This window comes from Marmota marmota, unplaced genomic scaffold (genome assembly GCF_001458135.2).
Source record: "Marmota marmota marmota unplaced genomic scaffold, marMar, whole genome shotgun sequence".
Taxonomy (NCBI): Eukaryota; Metazoa; Chordata; class Mammalia; order Rodentia; family Sciuridae; genus Marmota; species Marmota marmota.
Window position 1 is genome coordinate 376,209 of NW_026005980.1, and position 27,139 is coordinate 403,347.

Below are 27,139 nucleotides of genomic sequence, written 5' to 3' on the forward strand. Positions count from 1 at the left end.
ACAAAAGATTTAATTACTCAAACATCTCAAATGTGTTTCAACTATTAGATTAGATACATTCATACAATGGAACACTACTCCCCTGCAAAGAGGAAGAAACAAAGTTATGAAACATACAGCAACATGGAATCTAAAATGTCTTATGTTAAGTGGAGGAAGGCAGACTTGAAACAATGCAAAATGCAGAAATTCATCTATATGAAGTTCTAAAATATGCAAAATGATAACCTATAGAAAATAAACCAGTAATGACTTATGGCCCAGGGATGATAATGGAGTAGGCTACAGGGGCATTCTTGGGTATTTCTTATATTGATGAAATTGTTTTACCTTTTGACTGTGGTGATGCTTACATGGCTCTATGTGTTCATCAAGTCTCATAAAACTGTACACTAAAAGGAAAACTCTTATTATATGTAAGTTAAATATTTTTGCAGTTTTTTCTCATTTCAAGAATATGTATTTTTATCTTTTTAACCCAACAAGAGTTTTAATACTAGTCCTAAATTCTTATTTTACTGGTTATTCAATATTAAGATGCAATATCTTAATATTAAAAATGTAGAGTTTTGGACTTTAGATATTGCCTGAGGAAAATAAACAATTACATGAAATATGATAAAAGTGGTCTTGACAGTCTCTCAAAGTAGAAATTCCCACTGTCCTTCCAAGTGGATGTTACAGGTGTATCAGGGATGCTGATCTCTTGTAGTTCCAGGGGCAGATGAGTAGACCTTGGGCCCCAGTGCTCCTAAACTAGCCATTTCAGCAGGAAGCAACTTCAACTGTTGACTCACATTCTGACAAGGCAATGGGAAATTTATTTGTTTTTCCTCTAAACATAATGAATGTGTAAAGGAAAGATACTGCTACACATGTGCTATGCATGCTGAAAGAAAGTCCCTACTTGTCATTGAGGGTGTGGCACAGTAACATACATGACAGAACCAACACTTCTCTATGGGTCTGTACAGTGATGGCAAAGTAACAGTGAAGAAGGTAAGAATCTTTTGTGTGTGTGTGGTGCTGAGGATTGAATCCAGGGCCTTGTACATGTGAGGCAAGCACTCTACCAACTGAGCTATATCCTTAGCCTAAGAATCCCTTTCATAACAGGAGAAAAACTAGGGGAAAAATGCAATAGCATGATGAAGAGGGAAACACTAGAATCAACTAAACACATCCTCTGTTTTTATTTCCTATTCCCTCTACTAATTTTCTTACCTGAGTAACAGTTTTCAAAATTATCTAAGAAAAATTCTTTTAATTAATGGTGGACTATAGATATTTCTAAGTATTGAAGGAAATGGAGGTGAGAAGTACAATAACATGAGTGAAGAAATAATTCCAAGGAATTCTTTACATCTTTACCAAATGAGTACCATGGGAGACATGTACCAAGGAATGAAATTACTCCAGGGCCTTGAGGAATTTCAGAAGATGTGCTCTATGTAAACTAAATTCTTTTTCTGTGATGGAAAAGTAGTGCCAGCAAGAAAGTTGTCATTGCATGGTTGCCCATTTCTCAGAGAGCTCTAGAGATCCTTCAAGTTGGGTATGAGGATGTGGGGAGTTATTAAGGAAAAAAGTATCTGAACTTGATCCTTGGATCATGATAGGTAAACAGATATTTATCGAATTATTTCATAGGTTTCCTGAATATACATTGCTATAAAAACTTTACAAGGAAAATATTTTAGTAACAAACTATAGAAATGATCCCTGAAAGTATAGTCTTACAAGGAAAATATTTTAGAACAAACAGAAAACAACAGAAGGGTAGCCAGCCATTGAAGATAGGAAAAGACCATTTGAAATGGGGGATGATCATATATTTTCCAATATGGAAAATTTCTGTATGGGATTGAATCTAGACATATTCTGTTTTAGAAAGATGATAAGAAGATGTAATTTTATAACTGCTGTGAGAAATCATAGAAGACAAAATATAGCCAAATACTGAAAACAGTTTCCTGATTTTTAAATCAGGGGATAATATCGATTTATTCATTCACCAAATATTAATAAACACAGACTACATCCTAGTTCCTATGATAGATTGGAAACTAGAACAATGAAAAAGAAACATTGATTTTCCCATGAATTGGACTGAATAAGATAATAGACATTAAAGTTGATGGGAAATGAGATAATTCACTAGGGTTGGAAGTTAAATACTACAATTTGTCTTTAAATTCTCACTTATAAATAACAAATATATAAAGCTATACTAATATTTAATGTACAAATTGGCATGAAATTCCTTTTTGAGCCCAAATGCAAGACCTCATATGTGCTGTATAGCTTCTTGAGATAACCTGATGAAACTGTGGGAGTTCAATAAGACAGGTGACCTTGCTCCAATTTGAACTGTTGTAAGTTAAGCACACTAGTTAAGTATCTCAACAGATCACATCATCTAGTTTTAATAAAACACATACCAAAAATGAGGAAGAAATCTTAAAAGATTTTTACAAAGTAGTCCACAAACGGCAGGCAATTGTCTTAATATAAGTATAACTGAATAGTTAGAAACTGATAGTGCTAAGATCTTGATTCTTCTTCATTTTTTATCAGACACTTATGAGTTAAAATCAATAATACTTCCATGAGATCTAATATAGTCATGTTCATTAATAGTATTGATATTGACTAAAATATAATTATTAAAATCTAATGAGAAAGTTTTCTACTAATGGGAAATTTTGAAAATTATTTTCAAAAAAGAAAATAATTAATATTACATTCACCTTTTCCTCATTCTTTTTCTATTTCTATAATTGGCAAAGTTTTATAATTAGATATCATATATTTTATTATGTTTATATTTTAATACAGGCCATAATTTATATATTGTGTTAGCTTTTCATCGCTGTGACAGAATACCTGATAAAATCAACTCAGTGAAGGAATGATTTATTTTGTCTCACAATATCAGAAATTTCAGTCCATGGTCTCTTGGTATCATTGCTCTGATTTTGAGGTAAGGCAAAACATCAAGGCAAAAGGGTGTATCAGAGCTGCTTATCTCAGAGAAGCCTGGAAGCTCTTGCCTAGCATGTGTGAAGCACTGGGTTTGATCTTTAGCATTGCATGAGAAAAACAAACAAACAAATAAATGTTACAAATAAACAAACTAACAAAAAAAGATGTCCTTCTAGGACATGTGTCTTCTGGCTTACTTCCTCCAACCAGGCCCCACTTCCTACAGTTTCCATTGTCAATTCCCAATAATGCCAAATTATAATTTCATCAATGGGTTAAGCCTTTTGTGAGGTTAGAGGCCTCATGATCTAATAACTTTTTCAAAGGCCCCACCTCTGAACACTTCTGCATTGGGGATCAATCTTTCCATTGGGGGATATTCTAGATCCATACGGTAATATATAATTAAAATGTTAGTATACACATTCATGAAAATATTTACTTTATGAGAGGCACATCAAAAACATTTTCTAAATACTAGTTCAAGGAAACTAATATCAATAATATTAGTATTCAAATTCATGAAAATATTTACTTTATGAGAGGCACATCAAATCATTTTCTAAATACTAGTTCAAGGAAACTAATATCAATAACCAGGAACATGATAAAAGAGATGTTTTAGGGACATTTGAAAAGCAATGTGAACATGATACAAAGAATTTAATAATCATTAGAAACCAACATGACTTTTCTAAAAAAAAAAGCACACAACTGACTTCATTTATCTTTTCAATATAATTCTTATATTTAGAAAATAGATTAAATATTACCATATTGTTTTGAGCAAGACACTCAAAAAAATCAAGATGTGAAAAAAATAGCAGACTTTAGATGATACATGCCAGGAAGAATAGCTTGTAGGACAGATAACCAGAATAATCTTTCCGGCTCACTTCCACTAGACCACAGCCCAAATTTCTTCGATTACCCTGAGAGTGAGGTCTACAATCCATTGATTCTACCACCCTTCACTGACCCCCAAGTGATGCCTTCACTACCCTATTTAGCCAGTTTACATTTCACAGCTCAATCATTACAATCACTCTTACTAGGTCCTTAGCTCCTTTGGCTCTTGCCAGCTTTCTCCACTGAACTTCCACCCTCTACACCTACATCTATGATTGAATTTTAACAAGGCTACAACTGAGCTAGTCTCAGTCACATATCCAGTATCACTTTAAATTCATGAACACATATTTTTTAGTACCACAAAAGATCACAATATTTGTACAAATTCTTGTTTGTTCACATTCTCACTCTCTTTAATAAGAGTTTTAGACATTTTTGTCCTTTCCAGTCATCAATAGGTTTTCTTCCATCCCTGCTATGTTTTAATAAATTTGCCTCCAATTAAATTGGGATAACTGGAGTTATCAAAACTATTCACATCTATGATCATAAATCCTACTTACCCTTCTGTTAACATAGAAAATTGCCCAGATCCTAGATGTTACCTGTCAAGAATTATGAAGTTTATTTATTTATTATAATTATTTTTTATTTTTATTTTATTTTATTATTTTTAAATTAAATTTATTGTTTTAATTTTAATATATTTAAGTTTAATTATTTATTTTACTTTGAGCCTGAAAAGTTAGCTTACCAAAAGCCATGAGAGTTTTGGTTTTTATACAAAGCACAGTTTAGTACTCTTAGAAATTTCAGTACCTCATTCATATATTGCTGGTAGGACCTCAAATTGGTGCAAATACTCTGGAAAGCAGTATGGAGATTCCTCAGAAAACTTGGAATGGAACCACTATATGATCCAGTTTTCCCGCTCATCCACATTTATACAAAAGACTTAAAATCAGCATACTATAGCAATGTGGTCACATCAATGTTGTTAGCAGCTCAACTCACAATAGCTAACTATGGAACCAATCTAGGTGCCTTTCAATAGATAAATGGATAAATAAAAAATGTAGCACATATACAGAATGCAATATTTCTTAGCCATAAAGAAGAATGAAATGATAGCTTTTGCTAGTAAATGAATGGAACCGGAGACTATCATGCTAAGTGAAATAAGCCAATCCCCCAAAACCAAAGGCCTAATGTTCTCTCTGATATGCAGATACTAACTCACAATAGCATCAGGGGGCAGGGGCAGGAATGGAGGTTCACCAGATTGGATGGGGGGAGGGAGTGATGGGAAGGGGAATGGGAATGAAAGAGAGAGTAGAATGAATTGGAAATAACATTTCTATGTTCATAATGGTTATATGACCAGTATAACTCCACATCATATACAATCACAAAAATGGGAACTTATACCCCAAGTATATATGTCAAAATACATTCTACTAAAATCTATAACTAAAAAGAACAAATTTTATTTAAAAAAAGAAAATGCAGCACCTACTATACATACATTTTCTTGTGATGTGTCATCCTAATCAGGCCATAGGGGCCCCACATATTTGTCTAAAATTATTTTGGGGTGTTTCTGGTTTTCTGGTAAATATGGTAATTTCAATTGCAGACTGATGAAAGCAGATTTCCCTCCCCAATGTAGGTGAGTCTTGCCCAATCTGTCGAATGCCTGAATAGAATAAAAGTCTGAGTCAAAAAGAATTCTGTTTTTTTCCCAATTTACTATCTTCATTCTGGAACTACAACTACACCATCAACTTTCTTAGGTCTCTAACTTGTCAACAGCAGATCTTGCAGTATTCGGCCTCCATCATTGCGTGAACCAATTTGTTATAATAAATAAATAAATTTATCAATTCTTGTTTTTTTTTACACCCTGACTAATATAGTTCCCTTGGACCTGATTACCACAGGGCTTTGTATTGAGAATAAGCAACATCTGTATATGCAGTGGGTTGCATCACAGGAAAGGAATTTTGAGATTAGGGAACCTGAATATTTTATAATGGGATGTGAACAACTTCTCTTGACCTGTACCCATAGGGAGACATTATCTTTATTATACTGAACAGTAAGAAAACCTATTTAACTTGCTGTGCAAACATCCTTGAAAAAATAGTCCAGAACAAAAGAGAAATATGATAATTTTCTCTCAAGACACATATGAATTTGAGAAAAGATGAATAATTCATTTCTAACTTGGCCAACCCCTCAATGTACATGTTTATTTAGCCTGTCCCCTATTGCCTACTCAAGAATGTTGCACAAGTAATTTCCCCTTCTCCCTCCTGAGTGTTTTTTTTTCTTTCTTTTTAATTGAATCATTTCTATTTACATAAATTTCTCCTATCTTAAAAAATTGGCTCATTTTCTTCTCATTAACATTCTCATCTCTCTCCTTTCTTTCATACCAAATCTCACAAGGAAAAAGTAAAACCCTATTTAAATTCATTGCTCCCAGTTTTCTTCTTCCATTATCTCTGTAACTCATTGTAACTAGGTGTCTTCCTTCCAGTCACTCTACCAACCTCCTCTTACCAAGATCACTTTCTTAATCCATATAGCTGCTGTGACAAAATATCATAGGCTGTGTATCTTATAAAGAATGGAAATTTAATTCTTACAGTTATACAGGCTGAGAAGTCCAAGATCAACATCACAGCGGATTCAATGTCTGCTAAGGGCCTACTTTCTGCTTTATTGAAAAGTGCCTTCCTGCTGTATTGTCACATAGTGGAGAGGGTTTAGCTAGCTCCATAAGGTTTATAGTGTATCAATATGTGGGCTCTGCTGTGGTGACTAGTGACTTCTATAAGGCTCAACTTCTTAATACCACCGTCTTGAGAGTTAGAATGCCATCCTAACAATTTCTAGGGGACACAAACATTCAAACCATAGGAACCAACAATGACTTTCCTGTTGTTAACTCTGATGACAATCATCACTTCTCATCTTGGTCTAGTGGCAGCACTTGCATCTTTTGGGCTCCTGTCCATTTTGACCCTATTATTCTTGGGGCTTTCAGGAAACCATTTCACCACATTTCCACTGCTCTCTATGTCCAGTCTTTCCTAGACTTCTTGGCCAGTTTCACCTCTTCTCTAACTTCTAAATGCTGAAGTGCCCCAGAGATCAGTCATTAGATTTCTTTTTATTTATATCTTCATTCATTCTCTTGATCATTCATCTAGTTTTATGATTTTTTAATAGCATCAACTATATGCTGCTGACTCCCAAAGCTATTTATCTATCTGGCTCATATTTCTTGCCAGAACTCTAGACTCATGTGTCAACATGTTTTTCCTGAATATTCACTTGATCTCTCAAACTTAGAAGCTGCTGATAGCTCCTGCTTGCCTTCCTTCTATTGTAGTCTTCTCCATTTAGAAGACTTCTCCATTTAGAAACTCTTAAGTCATCCATGACTTCTCTCACATTCTGCATTCTATCCTTCAGCTGATGCTTCCTATTTTTCCTTAAAAATATAGAAAAGATAGCTGATCTTTACTACTTGCACTGTTACATCCTAATCCAAGCCACCGAAATCTCAAACTCCTCTCCCTATCCCCAGAGAACCTGGTCCTTCTTTTGGCTCTTGGCCAACTTTTGTTTATTTTCAAAAGAACATCCAAAATAATCCTGCTTTAATGTAAGTCACACTATGTCAATCCTCTACTTAATTTCTCCCCAGGGTAAGAGCTCACATCTTTTGCAGTGATGTATAAAGTCATTCTTTTTCCTCTGATCCCATCCTAATCTACTTTTTTTATATCACTTCATCTACACTAACACTGACTTGCTTCTTGAACAAACCAGGGAGGCTTTGCCCTCAAGACTTATCCATGAATGATCAATCCCCAAAAAAGTCAATTAGCACTATACTGTTTCCTTTACATGGTAACCATACCTGGCCATCGTATCTAAAATTTTAACACCTTTCCTTTTCCATCACAGTGCTATCTCTCATTACACTCCCTAACATTTATTTGTTTACATTCCATATCTCATTTATTTACTCTGCTTATTTACCCCACTAGAATGTGAGCCTAATAAGAGAAGATTAATTCATTGCTCTGTGCTCAGTACTTAGAACAGCAACTGGAACATGGAAATGTCACTCAACACTCATTTAAAATAGTCACTCATTCAATGAGGAGTTCAACAAACAGGGATGGATTACATTTAGATGCAAAAATCCTGGGTGAACTTGGATAAGAATATTCTAAGTGAAATAATTTAGTCACAGGAAAACACCACAAGAATCCACAAATGTGACTTATAGAAGCAGAGAATAGAGTGGTGGTTGCCAGGGTTGGGGGGTAGAGGGAATGGGGAGGTGCTATTCAATGGATATACAGTTTCTGTTATGTAAGATGAATAAGGTCTACAGATCTGCTGTACAACGTGGTACTGTAAGTTAATACTGGGTAATGCACTTAAATTTTTAAGGGGGTAGATCTTCTATTAAATATTCTTGCCACATATGAGCACAAGAAGGTAGAGAACATGGACAATTAGGGATGTGATGTTTATTGCCTTGATTGATGTGCTCAGTTCAAACTCATCACATGATACACATTAAATATGTATATTTTTGTATATAAAAAATACCACAATAAAGCTGTTTTCAAAAACCTATCACAAAAATAAAGGAGAAAACTTTATTTGACTTATCTTGCAGTTTTCCACACACAGCTTATTTGGACTCAGTGACTCTGTATATGCATTTTTTTTTCTGACCTACAGTCCCTTTCTTCTCATCACTCATCCTAGGTTTCAATTGCTTGATGAAATCTCTTAGGTTATTAAGTGGACTAAATCCTCTTTTAGCATGGCTCTGTAATATGTTCAGACTCTAGTTGTTTCCCTTAGTATGCTATGTGGTAATTATTGGTCTTAAGCTGTCTTTTAATAAGCTATGTGGTCCTACATGCTAAGATCCACGTTCATAATATGCTGCCTTCCAAATCCCTGTATTCACAGTACATAACAATTATTCAAATGTAGTTAAACTTATTATTTAAAAAAAAAGATAGAGTGAAGAAACTTTCCAAGAGGTTTAATATATGGCAAAATTGACAATAGTAGATATTCATTATCCAACTATGCAAAGTAGATATGAAATACTGTGCCCCGAACACTGCCTTATGAGATACTGAGCCTCCCATCAATGTGGAGTGTAAGGGGAGCTTGAATGGCCAGTGCTCAGGGATCTGGGTAAAAGACTCTCAGATCACAAAGGGAATTATACTGGGAAAGACCTCCTGCAGGATCTGTAGAATTCTAGTACCTCATTCTCCAATTTTTCTGTTTTTAAATTTATGGTACTCTGAGGTTTTTAGCATTCTATACTATCCTGATTTAGTACAATTTGAAACCAACTTAAGGATTAAACACAAAGTTAAATGTAAATCTATACTGAATACATTTGTTCAAATAGCCTAAATGACTTTATAGTCAAAATATAGTTTATTTGTTTGTTTATTTATTTAGGTACCAGGGATTGAACTCAGGTGCACTCAACCCCTGAGCCACACCCGTATCCCTATTTTGTATTTTATTTAGATACAGCGTCTCACTGAGTTGCTTAGCACCTCGCCATTGCTGAGGCTGGCTTTGATTTCCAGATTCTCCTGTCTCAGCTTCCTGAGCCACTGAGAATACAGCATGTGCTACCGTGCCAGGCAGACTATATTTTAAATTTAAAGGTCTCAATCTATTTTCACGTCACATGTTACTTTTTACATTATTAAGTTTAGCTTTCAAACAATATTTTGCATTTCTAAAATGTTTATTACTATTGTCTTTTAGTTCTTATTCCCCATTTTTTCTTCTTTTCTTCCCTCTTTTCAAAATTGAAATGCTTTTGATCTTTCTATGTAATTTTAAAATGACTTAAAATAATCGGATTTAGATGCATCATTTAAATACTGAGTGTAATACTTTAGAAAAAGTGCATTCAATCATAATAGTATTAATGCTTTAAGAGTTTTAATTCTATTTTGAAATACCTTAGTGACTCTTAAAACATAAAAATAATTATTTTTATCATACACCATATTTTACAAAGTGGTTATTTTTCTCAACTTTGTCCTTAAAAAATGTAGACGCTGCTGTCTTCATTCTATGCTGTGTATTCTAGCATGCAAAGGATTAAATGTCTTCTCCAAGATCATATAGAATGTCAGGGAAAATTTCAAAGTAGAATTTTTTTCCTCATTTTAACCCTTAATTGATGGGTGGGTAAGGTTTTTAATTTTCCCCCCAAGATTTCCCTCAACTTATTTAAGAAAGAAAAGTTCCATTTTATTTTTTCTTAAACTAAATAAAGAAAATATACTATATATTTTAACTAAAAATTTTTCAATTTCCTAGTTACCCAAAAGCTCAGAATAGACTCCTAGAATTAATATAATAATCTGTCCTTGAATCACAGTACTCCACTAATATATTTTTCCATCAATCTCTCTCACTTTCTACTCATCTCCAATAGGATGCCTTAAAATATAAATTCCCATCTGTCAGAAGATCAGTCTATTCTTGATTTTAAAGGAATCTGACATAACTTAAAATCATTTAAAGCCAAAATAGTGCACTTAATTTATTAGCTAGTCATTTTCTGCTTTTTATTATGCAAAACTACAATGACTTATTTCTTCTATTGTAAAATAAGACAAGTTACTACCTATATTTCAGTAATTATTAGCAAAAACTGCAAAAATAAAAGAAAGACATAACTATAAGTTGCTAACACAATAAATTTTCTCTGAGGACTAATTTCTGAAGTTCAGGAAATTTTAGAAACTGTGAAAATATTGCATAAAAGTATATGTCTTGTGATTTCAAATTCCATTTGCTTTGCTTATTATAAATTCATACATTTTTCTACTAAGATATTTCTATCACAATAGCAACCTATTGTTTAACCTCATAATATGAATGGAATGGAAATAAAAATTTTGAACCTGATAACTATATACATTATCATGCAATAAATCCAAATCTCCCAAGAATATAGACAATTATTTGAGGAAATTAGTAGAGAAAATTTGAATTGGACACAATAACTTTGTAAGGACATGTGGAATTGGAGTAGAAAACACATTTTACTACAAGGTATCCTCAGTGATTGCCTGAGACATATACACAATGTCTCTCAGATTTTCCTCCTCTGTTTTGGGTCTACATAAAATCCAAGTAAAGGAAAATCAATCCATAGAAGTTAGATATCAGTCTGTCCATAAACAAAACTGTTATCCATTTGTTAGGTATCTTAACTTTGCTATGTTAGCCTTCAGCCCCTAATATAAATTAAAGAAATGAATGTAAGTTAAAAATTTGCCTCAGGATGGGCAACTTTTTACTATGATATTTAATAGCTATAATAAGCACTTAACTTTTTAAAATATTTTTTTTAGTTGTTGATAGATATTTATTTAATCTATTCAATGGGCAATCAATCCAACTAAACCTATTCCAGTCATTTTAGAGTCCCTTGTACATCCAGAAAGAAGGAAGAAGGAAGGAAATAATGACAACAGTCTTCTAATACTTCTGTATGTCAAGAAAGAGGACACTTATGACCAGAATCAACCTCTGATTCCTTAGCAGAAATGTAATCAAAAAAATAGGGAGCATAATCATCTAAAAAGGTTTTCATAAAGAAAGTGGAATTCAACAAAGTTTACTTCATTAAGCCTGTGTAGTATGTAATGTGTATGTGTGTGTATTTTTTTCCAGTGCTAGAGATTGAACCTAGAGCTCACATATACTAGACAAATACACTACCACTAAGCTACATACCAACCCTATACGTGTATATGTTGCACTTGTCAGTAAATGAATAGAGTTGGAGAATATCATGTGAAATAAGCCAATCCCACAAAACTAAAAGCCAAATGTTTTCTCTAATATGTAGATGCTAATTCACAGTAAGGTGACGGGGGGTACTAGAGAAGAATAACATTACCTTNCTAGAGAAGAATAGCATTACCTTAGATTAGGTAGAGGGCAATGAGAGGAGAAGAGGGGAGGGAATGTGGGGATAGGAAAGATAGTAGAAATAAGCAGACATTATTACTGTATGTGTATATGTGACTACACAACCAATATAATTCTGCAACATGTACACTCAGAAAAATGAGAAGTTATACCCAACTATGTATGATATATCAAAGTGCATAAATGCATTCTATCGTCATGGGTAACTGACTAAAACAAATTTAAAAATTAAACTAAAAAAAGAAAAAGCCCAAACTAAGAAAATATATGCCCCACAATTCTTTCAAAACCTTTGGAGTAATTTAACATGCTTGCCTATATAAAAAGTGATTGTGTTCAAAATTCCTAGAGCCTAAAAACCTCAAAATTTCATTGAGTACAAAACACAGGTCAGACAAAATACACAAAACAAATCTTATGCAAGTAGGTCTATGGCATTTTTATGTATTTCCTGAAGATAGTATACACCTTTCAATTCCTTATATAACCACCAAAAAGAAAAAAAAATCTAGATTAACAAAGTGACACTCTCTGTTGTTTGTGTCTTAATGATAATGATAGAAAACAGGAAGGAAATTATTCATTCCTTGGATTTTTAAACCATCCAAAAGATCCTATTCTCATGGCGCACTGTGACTCCAGTAAAGATGTATCCTTAGATTCAAGTGGTGTTTTGCTAATTTCCCTAGGTCCTTTGCTTTCTGATTTTTGTTTTATTTTCTTCCCTGACATTTCCTCAGCACTTGCTCCTGCTCCCTCTCCCTCTTTTTCTGCCTCTCCTTCTCCCTCTCCTTCTGTCAGTGTCCCTGTCCCCCTCCCCTTCTTTTCCTTTCCCTGTCTTCTAATTAGGCCACTTCTTTCTTCCTATCATTCTTGCTCTAAATATACTTGCTAAGTCCATCGCTGCTACTGCCTCTTTTCCACGTTATCTTTTTTTAGGCACAATGCCAGTGCCATTTTTCTTGTGATTTGTGAAAGTCTTTCTTTCCTGTCCCTTCCCAGGCCTCCTACCCCCTGCCTAAACTTTTCCTTTTTCCTCTATTATCTAGTACACTGTCTGTTTTATGTCTAGCCCTTAAAGTTCACAGAGCTCATGAGAAAAGAAAACTACAGCTATGGTGAAACAACAGAGGTTTGTCCAAAAACTACCCTTGGTTATTTGGATCTAGTTTCCTATGTTGTTTCTAAACAACAGCTTAATTGCTCAGATGTGATGGGGGAAAGAAATGCAAAAATCAAGTAAAAGCCCTGGAGAAAGCACTAGTAATCTGTTTCTTCTTAAGTCTTAGGGTCACTCAATTGCCCCATGCCTGCATTCATATGATAAAACAAGACATATTTACATTTTCCCTTTTGCTTACTGGGCAGTTGAATAAAAATATTTATGTTCACCCAATTACAATTAACTGTTAGTAGCAATAGGAAAAAACACATGCCATCTTAAACAGCTAGTACTAAGTATAAAGAAAATACATTTAAATTGAAATTAATGGGATGTGCGCAGTCTTCTTCAAAACACTGAGAAAAGTAATGAAGTTCCTGATGCCTGAACTCCTAGTGACACGTGCAGAATCTTATGGGGTAAAGAAACTCCTAGTGGACAATAATAGCCAGTTTAACTTTTTTATCTTTGACGCAATTCTTTGCTTAGATATGGATTGATTTGAAAGTCTTTAATTGTATTTTGTATTTTGTTTTTCTATAACATCCTTTTGTGTTTCTTTTTATGGCTGGATTTGTTACCTAAAATCATTTTCCTTACTCTGTAAGTGTGAACATCTAGAGCGTTCGGGTCCCTGGGTAAGGGTCACGAAATAACCGGGACACAGGGGATGCAGAGCCAAGGCAGCAATCGCAACTGCATGCTGAAGTTTATTTGCAAGTTCCTTTTATACACTTCTTCTAACAAAGCAAGCAATTCTTTAATAACACTTTACCCACATTGTCCAAATATCATGCCTCAGCAGATACACAGAGCTAGATTCAAATTGTTCCTGTTTGTTTGATAAGTACCTCCTAAAGTTCTTTGTAGACATTATCTACTCCTCTGAGGATGCATTTGTTTCTTCAGAATGTACTGTTCCCAGGATAAGTATGCAGGAAGCTTCTTCCTCTTGGCCAAACCATGCAGAACTTGTGCCTTGCGATAAGGGGAAGAGAACGTTTCCTCCTCCTAACTGAGGTTTGCCTCAGCTGACCTAAATCACAGCCACAGCTCTTGCAAACTGTCAGGCCTGAGGGAGCTAAACTCTGCACACTTAAACCCCAACATGTAAGCACAAGGTACCAGGTGAATTGCCTCAGTACTGATCAGAATTTTTATTTTCGTTTCACAGATGAACAGGTTTTTTACATGCCTTGAAAAAAGAATAAATATATTTAAAGTCTTAATAGGGAAATTGATCATTAGAAACAATTGTTTCCCTTGCTTTCTCATTTTTTTACTCTACATGCATCTGCAGTAGTCTATTCTCCTGCTGACCCACAGAGAAAACAAAAATCTTTCTGATTATAACTGGAAACATTTTTTAAAATTCTATATTTGCAAATATATAATATTTTTATTTATATATATTATATTTATAATATAATAAATCAAAATAACCAAAAATGATAGCACTGGGAATGCCAAATTAAGTTCTCTGTATGCTATAACCAGAAGATATCAGTGCAGACACAGTTAATTGAGCTGAACTTATAAAAAATCTTTTATACACCTGAATTAGCCTCATGGGAAGGAAGGGAAGCAGAAAATATATGGATGCTGAATATATCATTAGGAAATTAAAGATGAACAGAATAGACAATAAAGAAGAAAAAACAAAAAGCAGAAGTACAGCTATTCAATTAACACTGATGTATAACTGCAGATATAATATAGATAGAAATTCATACTCTAAGAATCTTCTAAAGAGAAACACTGCTGTGATAAGAGAAAAGGGAGCATTAACACTGACCAGCTTTTGAACAGTTATATTTTGCCCTTTGAAGTTCTGTGAAAATTGCACTGTACCAGGAATATTTAATTGTAGCATAAAAATTAAACACCATTTACTTGATATAAAATAGGGATAGTATGTAAATTAAGTAAGTTTCAATTCATGTCTTCTTACATCTGTTGGCAGTTTAAATAGTTTTAGTGTCATTAATTGTTATAAAAGTGCAAGAGTTGCTTATGCTTGCCACTTAGGACCAAAGGCACAAAAGTCTAATTGAACTAAGTAATTAGTAATTTGTCATTTTTTATTGTCAGCAATTACTTTCCATTAGAAATCCTCACTGAAAATTCTAATTTGACGTGAGGTTTGCATTTTATTGCTGTCCATCCAAATCAGTTTAAAATCGACAGCTACATTTTCATTTAAAAATGTAAAGATATTAAATATGCTTGAAGAAAGTGGAGCATACTCAGCTCCACAGAAATGCACATGCACGTGTATGAGCATGCGCACATGCACACACACACACACACACACACACACACACACACACTGAGCCAACACCAAAGGAGGTGATTTTATTTCCCCAAAAGGGAGCTGAAGTGGAAATATCACATCATTGTTGCTTCTGTAACACTCCAGGCTTCTGGTTTTTAAATTTACACACAGACCCCTGCAGTGGCGCTCTCACCTGCTCACAGACGGACAAGGAAACAGCACCCTATTAGAATTCTTTCTGGAGTTTCAGCTCCCCTGGGATATATGGATGTTGGACAGTTTTCCATTTGTTCTTTTTTCATGCTTCACTAGCCAATCAACACTCCCTTTCCTAAGTTCTGAGCACAATATAAAGCAAAGGGGAAAGTTTTATCAGCCCTCAAAAATAATATTAAGGATGCAACTTATAATTAGCATGTGTCCACTGATATACTTTAAATTAAGGGCAATTCAGGGAGTCAAGGTTATGCTTAGTTTCTTTTATAAATGTTGCAGACCTGTATATTTTCACTAGATATTCTTCCTCTATTAAAGCATAACATGTGTTTCCTTTAGAATGCAGCCAGATTTCTTAAACAAAGACTAGCTTTTCAATAGTCAAAATTTGAAATTTAGAAATGAATTTCGCATATTTCTCTCTTCCCCATAGATAAAAACCCAAAATGTACAGCAGATCTTTAACTAAAAGCCTTGAGTTAATATGTACATACACAAAGGCCCAGTATCTTAGGTGAGAAATACAAAAATTATTTGGGGAAAAGTATATTAATATATTTATTATTATAAAGCTCTCAATGTTCATAAAGAACAGATTTGATTTATTAACCTAGAGGGCATTAGAGGGCAAAAGACAATGAAATTTTACAATTATGCCTCTAATAATTCAATAACTAATAAGACTGGTATTGAATGCATCTCTGTATTAATTTAAATGATAAGGTTACTAATTTCTTTTTCCCTAAATTATGTACATGTTAAAATTGACTTGCAACACTGGAAATGATAATGAATTTCTCTTATTTTTAAAAATGACACTCTATAATCATTAATCTTAATTCATATACTTTCACAGAACAAATTTTCTATAGTTACTCATTTGGTAACTAACTAGATTTATCACACATCTGTAACACTTAAGTGAACATTAATTAGTGCTAATTTACAATCAAATTCCAATGGAGAAGCAAATTATTAAGCTTTCTGGAACATCAAAATTCTTCATGACTATTATTATGAAGAATGCCAGAACAAATTAATTATTTCTGCTTATAAATAATGTTTCCCACAAATCTTCAAAATGCATAGAATACTCTAGAAAGAAAAGGATGCTAGTCTCATTGTAATTTGGTTTTATGTAGTAATAATCCAGTTTACTTCAGTAACTGTCCTTTTTTTTTTCTTTTTTTCATTGCAGTAGAGAAAAAATTACGTGAAAATCCAACATAGAATTTTTACATTGGGCTTATTTTTAGAGATGTTTTGAAATAGATATAAGAAATTTTACTATACTTCTGTAAGATTTCACTACATGAATCTGATATTGTGCATAATATTCCACTATATATGAACCAAATATTAAATTATATATTTTATTCCTCCAATGATTCATATTTCACATATTTCTAAAACAGTATGCTTACATAAGCCACAGACACAAACTCCTGATCAGCTCATTCTAAAATTGTCTATAATTGCCAATAAGGCACTGAAGAGGAGAGAGAATTAACTTAAAATTTCAATAAACACTGATCAATATGCTTGTAAATACCAAGTCCATAAAATGATCTTCCCTTTAAGTGTAGTTATGCCACAGGTACATGTTCTGTATTTTGGAAGTTGACTGATCATTTTTAAATTTAGTTAAATCTGTGTCTAATAGAAACATGCCAGAAACCTAGGAAGTCTGCCAGAGAGGATTTATTAAAAAAAGAAGAAAAAAAAAAGCAAACACTAGTCTGGATTCTCAAACTGTTGCTGCCTCCTGGTTTAGCATTAGCTCATAATCAGCTGAATAAAGAAGTAATCTCTGTCTAAGATGTAAAAAAATCACAAGCCTCAGTTACTTTACCACTAGCTGTTTGTCATTCAGGAAAACAATTGTTAATCAATGTCTAATCAATGAAGATGTGTAACATATTAGTTTGCAGTCCTTCATCATCCTATTTTCTTGAATTGCCTGGGGGTTTGTGTTCAGTACTTACAGAATCAATTACAATTGAGAGCCATCATTCTGCTCATGTTGAGAGCTGTCAGCTGTGCTTTCCACAAGGCCACTTTACTCTTGTTTCATATGAGATGCTAATATTTAGCTGCATCTGACAAACTAGGTTCTACAGTGAAACATTTTATGAGAAGTGCTTAAGTAACTAATTGTATCACTACATGTCACTTGATGAAACTAAACTTTTCCTGACTTCACAATAATCGTAAGCATTACTGGCTTGCTGTGGAAAATTAAAGGGAAATAGCTGCCTGCTTGAGTCTGATCATGCCTGCAGGGAAGGTCTAAGAAAGGCAACTACAACTGATGCCTTTATAAATAACCACAGGAGGTCAGGGGAAGGGAGAGGATTCTTCAATTTTCATATAAAACAATATTTTTCAACATAATCATGGTGTATACTCATGTGCAAGCATACAAGCATGCTCACAGTGTCTCACAAACACTAGGGGAAAGGTGGACCACAGTCTCTAGACACATTTGTTTTAAGAAACAACCTTTTGTGGCTGTGTGCCTTTAAATTGCAATGAAAACATTAATTGCCTGACAAGCCCGTTTTCCTTACCATTAACAACAATGTATCACCAATCTATATCTCCAAAAGAAAGAGAGGGAAAGTACTGAAAAGGGTAGAGGAGGAGGAGAATCTTGATTTCAATAACAAATAATTGTTTAGTGTGGAGCTCTCAGCTTGAATTACTGTTTTTGTGATTTATTTTGGAAGTTATACAAAAGACAATCACGGAGCCCAATGTCAAAAACTAATAACAATATAGTATTTCATTCGAAACATTTTTGGATCTTGATAGTATTGATTTAAAAGAACAAGTTTAGTTTTCTCCTAGTTAGTATCAGTTCCAAGAGCACCCTCTAGCGCCCATAGATTTGAAACATCCTGTAGAAAGTGGGAAAAAGTCATTCGTACGCAGTTCAAGCTCATTGACACTTGCTTTATGGCCAATATTAAGAAACTTTAAAAAGCTTATCTATCATCACAAGTGACCTAAAAAGTGCTCTTAAACTTAAAAGTGTTTTAATATAATTCTGTGATCAAGCATACTGGAGAAATTTAAAATGATTCAAGATTTTTTTAAGTTCTAATAGTGCATTAACACTATTAGGGTATTGCTTTAGTTATACATTGTCAAATTTTATGGATATTTTGGGATATATTTTAATTGTTTAAATTGCTTGAATAACTGAGCAAAGCTTAACTAATGACAACACCTTAAAAAAAGGGTATTTCACACTTGATGCCAAAATGTACAATGAAATATTGAATTTACATTGTTTCCAGTAACAGTGGGAAAAGAACTTTATCTTTGAATCACAACATTTAATGAATCTTATATGCTATAATAAGAAAAATTATAAAGGTGAGTAAAAAAGGAGACCATCAAATTATTAAATCAATAAGTTTTTCTTGTTTTAACTCCCTCCATTTCACAAAAATATCCCATTACAGCCTTGAGTACATCAGACTAAAATGGTCCCCCTGGAGAAAAATTAAAGGAGATGTGCAAAACACTGGGTATGCAGGCATTTTGAAATAGGATTTCATTGTCCAAAAGAACAAATGCAAGGAAGATGTATATTCAATATTAAAGGATGTATATGTATTTCTGAGTTGATGAGTTAATTGTATAAAAAATGAAGGAATAAGAAAGCATGAATTTATAAGAATATTTTGATGCAGGAACATACTGTATTCAGATAAAAAAGCGATTTAGCTAACCTGATCTAAAAAACAATAGAAATCTCAGCTTTTAACTGAATCAAAAGTGTCAAACCAAAATAATTTTGTGCTTGGAGATAAAATAAGGAAAGACTGAGGATAAAATTGCTGGAGGTACCCAATTCCACAGAGATTTCCAATCCACAAAAATGCTAGAATTTCATCAAAATATACTTGATGGTGTTTTCCTCTTTTATACCCCAATTTCTTAAGGAGAAATAGTTCATACATTTATATCCTGAGGAGTTTCAGCAAATTTCACTAGATTATTTCTAAAACATATTTCTAGTAACAATTAGAGTATTTCAAATGATAAGAAAACATTATGCATTTATAAAGGATCAGTCTCCAGGAGAGGCATAAATGCAAGTGCTAGCTCATGTAGAATAAGATCATGATCAAGAAAATACTTGGTCAACATTTGCTAGAAGTTTCTTTTTTAAAAAAAAATTTCTATCACTCACATTACTCAGACTGTGGAAAAGGCTGTTAGCTGGATGTCTTATAAGTTGGGCTCACCTATCTGTGCGCAAATATTTATAGTCTTCTTAAATGACACTTTTACCATCTGTGGTACTGAAATCAAGCACATACTCTAAAAAAGCCAAACCAACAAAGAGATATGTAAAAGATCTTCATCTACCTCTGCACAGCGACCAGGGCAGATGAGCTCGCCCCACGAACATTTGTACTTTGATATGACAGCTGTGATAATGATGAAAAGTTAATGGATTTTTATCGACATCAACCTGATGATCATAGACTTTGTTATTTTTATTATTTTTAAGGAGATTGGTGCTGCATGAATATGAAGGCATATATTCACAGAATTTCTTAGATTTATAGGTTGCAGGCGCTACAAACCCTTCTCTCCTTTCTGAGGTAGATAAATTGAGTTCCATGCAGTTTACTATGTAGGGGTCTTTCAAATGAGACCACAAAATTGCAAATCCTTCCTTTCCTGTGTGGACATTAAAGATCTCATAGCAGTTTTCATAAGAGTAGGGGCTTGTAACCATGCCACTGTGCAAATTCCTAGGAACTACCTTAAAGTTCAACAGCTAGCTTTTCTCCACAGGATATTAGTGTGTTAGATACCCTGAAAATTTCATTATATTTACTCAATTTATTAAAAATGTTCTCCTAATGGTTCTGAAATATCTTTTTCCAAAGCAAAAAAAGAACCAAAGGTCTCCTTAGGTAAAGTGACAGTAATGTTTGTTACATGAAATCAAACTTCCTTCCAAAATATTTGATTAGTCTCTTTGAACACAAATGCCTATAGCATTAATTTAATTAAAAAATAAAAAAAAAACAGTTTGTAATAAAAAAATATTGTAATCCATGATCCAGGCTTTCTGATACAGGTAATGTAAAATAAATGATATAATCTACAAAACAATGACAGATGAAAGACTTGGAAAAGGTTATGGTTTGACAAGGTAACATTTTTGAAATCTGGACACCAATCAAATTGATATAGCTATTGGTGATGCAACAATCTCTGACACTAAAATCTTTACCACTGTCCAAATCATATATAAGAGCCCATTGTGATTACTTAATGTCAGCTTTTGTTCATAAGCTATTTCATAAAACTGAAAACAGAAAAATGACTTAAAGCAGTTCAATTTGTCTATTTACCTTAATCTTTAACTATTCCCATATGTCTGGCTACATGATGTATGACTCTTCATAAACCAATTTTTCAAAGATATACATGACAGAAAAAAGCCAGGCTCCTAACCTTTTATGTGCTGAGCTTTTATAGAGCTTTGTAAAACAAAATGCTTTTAGGTTTCATAAAAGGGGAACAAAAATGAAGAAAGGTTATTTTCTTTTCCATTCTTTTTAGTAAATATTTGCATCAGTGAAGATAGAGCATGCACTAATTTCTAGGCATATGAAAAGTCCTTTCAGAGGTTCCTCCCAAACATCATGATAAAGATTTTTGCTTAGAAATATACAAAATTATTTTTAAAAAATGAAGATTCATAAATTCACATCATTGAGCTCCCACAGATTCTACAGTTGAGGGAGGAATATTGTGCTAGGTATAATACCACTCAGCAAGGATATTTAGAGAATAAGAAATGCAGATTAGGGATTCCTTGACATGAGGAGTCTGAATATTTATAATATTTAGCTTCAATCACAGAAAAAAACAGTACTCAGAAAATTTATTTAAATATTTATATTTGAAATAGAAAGTTCTTTGTTTTTAATCACAAGATCATTAAATCAAGTTTCAAATAAATTAGAAGATGGAAATAAAAGAAAATTATATCTTTTTGTCCATTCATGTAGCCAATATTTACAGGGAACCTATTATGTGCTTGGAGCTAGAAAAACAACTATGAGCAAGCCAAAGTCACAACTATGTCCTCTTGGAACCTATGTAGTTTCAAACTAAAAACCCAGCTTCAAGATCATTACTATCAGGTTATGATTGTGAGCCAGTCTAGAAGTGAAATTTTTCTAGTACCCTTAGTCCTTAAATCCTCTTGAGCTCAGTTCTTATGCAAATTTTCTTTCTATAGCCTGTGTTATTTTCAAAGTACACTGTAATTCCCCAGCTGGTTTGCCTAAATTAGAAAATGTAGTCTCTCATAGAAATGCACAAAACTTTAGAATCTTTACAATGAATATAGAATGTGGAATAGAAAGAAAGAGTTAGCATTTGTTCCCCATCTAATGATCTCACTTCCAGGCACTTTGCATATGTTCCACACAGACGTGTTCACAATATGCAAGCATTAACATTTTTCACTGCAAACATTCACATCTTTCATAAGCAGATTAAATCTACTAAGTTGTTTTACAGAATAGTATAGTCTTTATCTTAACATTGAAGAAAGTCCAATAGAACAACCAATGAATCTTTAAAATTAATTCAGTTTGGATTAATTAACTATGTAAAACCACTATTTCTACATTTATAGTTAGATAGACAGCATTTTCTTATGCAGATTTTGTGAAGGGCTTAATAAATTATTAAATAATAAATCATGAGATTTAATACAACTTCCCAAAAGTAGTAGCTTATATCTTTAAAAAGTAAGCATGTCAACCACTATGGAAAAAAAAAGTAACATTCACATTATCATCAAGTACTGCTTAAATATAAAAAACAAATTGCATCAAAATATCAACCAGATGCTGTGCAAAGTTTATCAGAGCATTTTATTCTCAACATCATAGTATATCATGTTTGTTATGTATTTGTCCTTATAATTTGATGAAACTTAAATTTTAGAATCAGTTTCTAACATACAATGAATTTTTCTCATATATACATCTATCTACGAAACATTGAAAGTATCTTTATACATATGTATGTATAATATTTACTATAGTATGTTTAAGTATACTTGTAGTCCTTAAAATACCAATGAAGCTACCCGTAACATTTTGAAAATTAGAAACCTAAAACATGCAAAATACATGCTAGAATTTATCTAATAAGGTGCCATTTAAATGCACATCTTTTAATGCATTAAAACTGTGAATAAAAAAAAAAAACTCTGTGAATGAGGATGACAAGAAATTTTTATATTGCCATTTTGTGTTATTTTTTTCTGTTGGTAGGAAATCTAATTTCTAATCTCATTCCAATTTTAGGCTAGCAAAGTTGTCATCTTCAAGCAATCTGGAATAACTAAACAAATAAAACCACCTAATAATTAAAAAGTATAATTTTGATATGTGTTTAGATGAAAATATACTGGTGATTCTCATAATGTAGTAAAAAGCAAACGTACTTGTGTGACATTTGGTAAATGGCTTTAAGCTGTTTACTTAGAAATCTTGCCACTTAACTTGCTCTTAATCCAATAATACAATAAGGAAAAAAAACAATGTAATAGAAATAAGACAGATATCACAAAGTGTGTGTTTATGGATGGTTATTTGTTGTTCATTAATCAGATTTTAGGAGAGTGAAGTAGATGAGCATTTAACTATACATACACAAATAAAAATATTATGCAACTTTAAATATTAGAAATTAGTTCTTAAATACAGTAATTTTAAATGCATTTAACCTCCAACAAACATGATTAGATTTTGCTGTTTAACTCATTTGAACTAATACATTAAAAATTATTTCACACAACAAAAAAAATCTTATTTAAAAATAGATTTAAAAAAATTCCTGGCTTTTTTTAATGGCTCTTTTTAAAACTTCAAGTATGCTTGAGAAACTGACTGTGGATCATGTATACAATGTAGGGTCAATGTTGTATTGAATTTCTAGACCATTTTCAGACTACCTTCTGGCAATGGAAGCATTTTGACCACTGACACTCCCTATCGGTATATGTGACTATCCTGGTACTATGCACCATTCCCCACTATTGAATCTACAACAAACTACTGTAGGTTATTCATTGATTGAGTGTTTAAGTATATTCTTTAGGAGCAAATAGAGAACCAATCTGTAAGCAATCACATAAAAAAAAATCAGCAGAATCCCTACTTCAAAGATGCTTTGAGCTACAGCACTTAATTATATGCATTCTTTGATTATATTGTGTCATATCCAATAGAGATATGTAGGAATTCTATTTCTTTATATCACTGGATTCTTCTCAGCACTTCATTTTACCATGCAAGAAAATTAAGACAGCACCTGCCAAACCAACCCTACCCAGTTAAAACACCCCCATTCATTTTTTAAACTCATGTTTTGGGGCCTGGATCAATCACAATACTCAACAGAATGTTTATTTAACCAACAAAGATGCCAACAGTGATTCTATATTTTCCAGTACACATAAAACTATCAGGAAATACCTGTATGTACATGAATCTGCATTCATCTTAACTACATGGTATTTCAAGAATACAATTAAGGGCCTCTTGCACAGTATTCTTAAACAATGCAGAACCTGAGCAAGCATGTGGTGGCATGTGTGAGAAAGCAGAGAGCTCTGTATCTCATCACAAGGTCCTTCTGTCAGTGTGTATTTAGGACAGGTTTCTAACATTAAATCCCCTCAGCTGCAGTGTTGATTTCAGGGGGTTTTGAGAAAGAGAGAGTGAGAGGCAGAATACTTTAGCTCCTTAAAATGAATTTTCCTCTTTTCTGAAAACTGAAATGTGTTTCTGATTCTCAAATAGTGACTTTGTGAGCATATATGTGCTGTACCAAACAGATTTCTTTTTCTTTGAATCAGGTTAGTAGGCTTTGAATATTGTAACACATAAGCATTTAGAAATGTTTCAGAGGAGAATAAAATCTTTAAAAGATCTGTGCTTTCAAAAAATAATATAGAAACATGTATACCACAACACCTGCATTTTAAAGGAAGTAAGAAGAAAGTGCAGTGGAAATATTTTTGCAATAATATATTATTCACATTTTTAAATTTTATTCTTTTGTAAAGCATACTTTCAGTTGGTTAGGTCTTGTGTAGGTTCTCAATGAAGCCCCCTATTGTGTAACAAGGAACAAAAGAGGACAGAATGAGACAGTGTTAATATCAATAAACATTAAAAGCCACAATTTTGTCTAAGTTCTTTTTCCAAAATGCAACGAAATCACTTTTTGAATGTTGATGCTTTATATTTACTTCATTATTTTCAATATAATAGTAGCATAGGAGGCATGTGAAGAAAGCTATTCATTTGTTGCCTTTCTAATACAAAGTTCAGAAAAATGTAGAGATCATTCTAACTAATGAAATGCTTTGTTATTTTTAGAGATTACTAAATATGGAGATAATTTAGTGCTAATGAAAGCTTTCAGTAATATTGTTTTTCAAGTGAAAAATAATCAGGTAATAGAAAACAATTTTAAAATACAAGCAAACAACAGAAATAAATAAATAAATAAATAAATAAATAAATAAATAAATAAAAACCACCATGGTTGATGTCACATTGCAACTCACCTCTCTGATAGTTTATAGAGTTCTTTAAGTGTAGCTATTAATGCTCCAGGTCAAGTAATCTACATGATTTTCCTGTGGGGACCTATATGTGTAAGAGAATGTGTCCCATACACAAAGGACATTGCACTATGGCACAAGACAACAGAAATGGAAGAAAGTTGCTTATAAAATAGTAAAGAAAATATGCTAGCTTAAAAACAAAATACACTGATGATATGGAATGTTAGTAAAAATGATGTATGCTCTTCTCTCAAGATGCTTTTCCTACATTCTCATAATTTTAAAAGTCATTGAAATAAAGTGAGAGGAAATGGCATGCAAATATTTTTTGCAATTCTTTTACAGTATCATGCAAATTTTTATTCCTTGGTAAATTTTGCTTTGGTAGGTTAGGTTTTGTAAGGAAACTGAGAGTACTTTCCATCTTGAGGTCAAGTTATTACTTTTATATATATAATAATTTTATTGTATGGAATTTATTAACTCTATCTTTTTATTCTGTAAAATACATATATTTAACTAAGGTATTCACTCAAAAGGACATTGGGGAACTCTCCAATAATTTTTAATAGAATCATTTTGATTCTTTCAAGGAAGGGCTTTTCCTAAATTTAAGAAAGATTCTTGCTTAAAAGGTAGCCTGCTAAAGGTTAACAAACATGTAGATATGCCACATCAAACACAATTTTTAAAGTTGCAGCCACCAATGACCCCCAGCTAACATTGTCATACTGGCATTTTTTGGTTAACAATGTTTATTTCCTTATTAGACTGGATTATTATACATTATATGTAATAGTCCTTATAAATGATAAAGGTTTGAAAGATTTGAACTGTATTTCATTCAAAGTTTAATTCAGAGAGGAACATGTAGCAAATGTGTAATCAGTATTTATGGAAGGACAGAATGAGACAGAAAGAGAAATGTAGGTGTTAATGAAGGAAGGACAGACTTGAATAAGAAACCTGAAAAACAGGAAAATCCCAAAGATAAAGAATGATATAAAATATGTAGCAGGACTGAGTTAAACAGCTTTTGCTATCACATGTGGGATAGCATTAAGTCACAGACATAAATATGGTCAAAAGATGACAATTTATCTATTATTAAGAATTTCAAAAAACAGTAGAGCATGTGCTTTAGCATCAAGGCCCTGGATTCCAGCATCCACACAAACACTCACATGACAACAGATAAAAGACTTTCAATGTGGAGTTTTTTATGATATAAAGTAAGCTTACTTCATCATAATTTCTCAAGAATGCATTTTATGATAGTGGGGTTTATGCTTTTCTTTCAAATAAAGAGATTGCATCCCACCCATCACTATCTAGTTTCTCAACCATATTGTTATAACTGATTTTCCCTTCATGTAGACTCATAAGAACATCTGTGAATCATAATGCCACCCTCCCCTCTTGGAAACCACTGTGCAACAGCAGCAGGCAGCAGTACACCTGGGCTCCAAGTCCTGTCACATGGGAAGACTATGCTAGCAAGAACCTTGGACCTCAGGTCTAACAGCATTGTCATTGCAAACATCACCCAGTTTCTGCTACCAGGGTCACCAGCACAGAAGAAGTTATCACACAGGTACTGTATGAAAATGTATTCTTTTTTCTGAATTACTGAATATAAGCAAGGCCTTTATAAAGTATTTTTGAAATTTTGACACTCAAATTTCATTTAATCATAAATTAAAGTTCTATATGCTACAGTTTTCTGCTGGGCATGGTGGTGCACGCCTGTAATCCCAGAGCTTTGGAGGCTGAGGCAGGAGGGTCATGAGTTCAAAGCCAGCCTCAGCAAAAGCAAGGCTCTAAGCACTACTCAGTGAAACCCTGTCTCTAAATAAAATCAAAATAGGGCTGTGGATGTGGCTTAGTGGTTGAGTGCCCCTGAGTTCAATTCCTGGTACCCTGCCCGCCCCCCAGAAAGTTCTATATGCTACAGTTTTCTGACAAAGAGTAATATATTTTCATCTCA

The 27,139-nt window shown here is 33.1% G+C and overlaps 1 long non-coding RNA gene and 1 pseudogene across 1 annotated transcript in view; one reads left to right on the forward strand and one right to left on the reverse strand.

Moving 5' to 3' along the window:
* Nucleotides 1-26,746, forward strand: part of LOC125614696 — a 78,141-nt gene extending 51,395 nt beyond the window's left edge. Inside the window, exon 2 of the long non-coding RNA XR_007345264.1 lies at nt 26,530-26,746. This is a non-coding gene — a long non-coding RNA (uncharacterized LOC125614696). The remainder of the gene's footprint in view (nt 1-26,529) is intronic.
* Nucleotides 1,664-1,738, reverse strand: LOC125614698 (annotated as a pseudogene).
* Nucleotides 26,747-27,139: the final 393 nt, after the last annotated feature.